This window comes from Sus scrofa, chromosome 1 (genome assembly GCF_054392235.1).
Source record: "Sus scrofa isolate SSC_HxYL_T2T_F1_AM1 chromosome 1, Sscrofa_HxYL_maternal_Yorkshire_Landrace_v2.0, whole genome shotgun sequence".
NCBI classification, from domain to species: Eukaryota; Metazoa; Chordata; class Mammalia; order Artiodactyla; family Suidae; genus Sus; species Sus scrofa.
Window position 1 is genome coordinate 100006584 of NC_139383.1, and position 2064 is coordinate 100008647.

At 40.7% G+C, this 2064-nt stretch overlaps 1 pseudogene; it reads right to left on the minus strand.

Annotated features, from left to right (window-relative positions):
* Window positions 1–363: 363 nt before the first annotated feature.
* On the minus strand, window positions 364–1604 carry LOC100737735 (olfactory receptor 8U3-like; annotated as a pseudogene).
* Between the last annotated feature and the right edge of the window lie 460 nt (window positions 1605–2064).

Sequence of the window (2064 nt, forward strand, 5' to 3'; positions counted from 1 at the left end):
TTTGTGTTAATTGCACAGCTAACAAAGGAAGAGGATAGAATGGAATTCAGGAAGCCTGGGCTCCTGAGTCCTCAGGTCCAATAAAAACATGCTTCTTCTTTTGCTTGAGATACATGTATGTGTATTTGACAGGATATTTGTGCTTGAATTTGAACCTAATTCCAGCAATATCTAAAGGTTAAAGTGGCCTGTCCAGGACTCTTTGAATCAAACTGATTTTCCAGAATTGGCCTGTGTCCCTGTAGAAGTATCAAGGTCTGTAGAAGTAACAGTCATGTTTTCAGTTGCTTGCTAAAAAATTACAAGAAATGTCAGAAAAGAAAGCTTGATTTTTTTTAATATTTTATGCAGAATTTATTATTACTATTTTTTTCATTTTAGTATCTTTAAAATTTCACAGCTTTTTTCTGAGGCTTTCTTGGAGGCATCTTTCACCTCTCTGTTCCTTAAACTGTAGATCAGGGGGTTCAACATGGGGATCACCACTGTGTAAAACACAGATGCCATCTTGTCTGTGTCCAGGGAGTGGTTTGATTTAGGCTGTAGATTCATAAAGATGAGGGTGCCATAGAAAATAGAAACAGCCACCTTGTGGGAACCACAGGTAGAAATGGCCTTGTGGGAGTTCCTGTCGTGGTGCAGCAGCTGGCAAATCTGACTAGGAACTATGAGGTTGCAGGTTCGATCCCTGATCTTGCTCAGTGGGTTGAGGATCCATCGTTGCTGTGAGCTATGGTGTGGGTTGCAGATGAGGCTCAGATCCCATGTTGCTGTGGCTCTGGTGTAGGCCGGTGGCTACAGCTCTGATTCAACCCCTAGCCTGGGAACCTCCATGTGCCATGGGAGCAGCCCAAGAAAATGGCAAAAAGACAAAAAAAAAAAAAAAAAGAATGGCATTGCATCGCCCTGGGTAGAGTAGATCCTTAGGATGGTGGCAATGATGAAGATGTAGGAGGTGAGGACAATGGAAGAGGAGCAGATCACGTCAAAACCAGCAAAAGAAAAAATCAAGAGTTCCTTCATGTGTGTGTCTGAGCATGACAGAGCCAAGAGAGGGAGGTCATAGAAGTAGAAATAGTTAATAACATTGGGGCACAGTAAGTTAGACAAAAGGTGATAATGGAATAGGTATGGAATAGGGCAACCAGAAAGCTGTACATATATGGAACTGCTACTAGTTGAATACAGATTCTTTTGGACATCCATGTGGAATAACGCAGGGGACTGCAAATGGCTACATAGCGATCATAGGCCATGGAAGCTAAAAGGAAACACTCCATGATCATGAAGATGAGAAAACAGCCCAGTTGGGTTGCACAAGCATGGAAAAGAATTGTGTTGTGTTCCACAACAAAGTTCACCATCATCTTTGGTGTGATAGTGGAAGAGTAGTAAAGGTCAACAAAGGCTAAGTGACTGAGGAAATAGTACATAGGTGTGTGAAGTCGAGTGTCACTTCTGATTAAGGTAATAAATCCAAGGTTGCCCAACACTGTGACCAGATAAATGACCATAAATACCACAAATCATGGGGCCTAAAGCTCTGGCCGGTCTGTAATTCCCTTGAGAATGAATTCAGCGATGTAAGTACTATTGCCAGCCATGTATTCTGATGGATTTTTGCAAATTCTGCTGTATGTTGAAGAATAAACATGATGCTTTTCATGCCCCTGCCAGTGTTGGGGGAATATACTTACTGGTATCTTCTAGTCTTGAATCATGTCATCCTGTGGGCAAAAAGTATGTCTTACTCTCCAATGACATGTCATTCTTGCTCCAGGGAAAGGAGTCCTTCAAACTCAGAGTACTCTTCGTAAGTATTAATTTGCTTCGTGATTTTAGAAAATATAGGGAGATGCTGGTTAAAAGATAAATATTATCTGAAAGAAAGCACTTGAGACAACTAACCATAACATTTCAGTGTTTTTGGAGCCACTAAATCTGACAGCACAAAGTACATAAATCATAAATGAAACTATGCTTATAGTCTGACTGTTTTTCAATTTTGTGCATGTTCCCACAGCTTTAAAAATACCAAAATGATCTAGCGTGACTTACTCACTT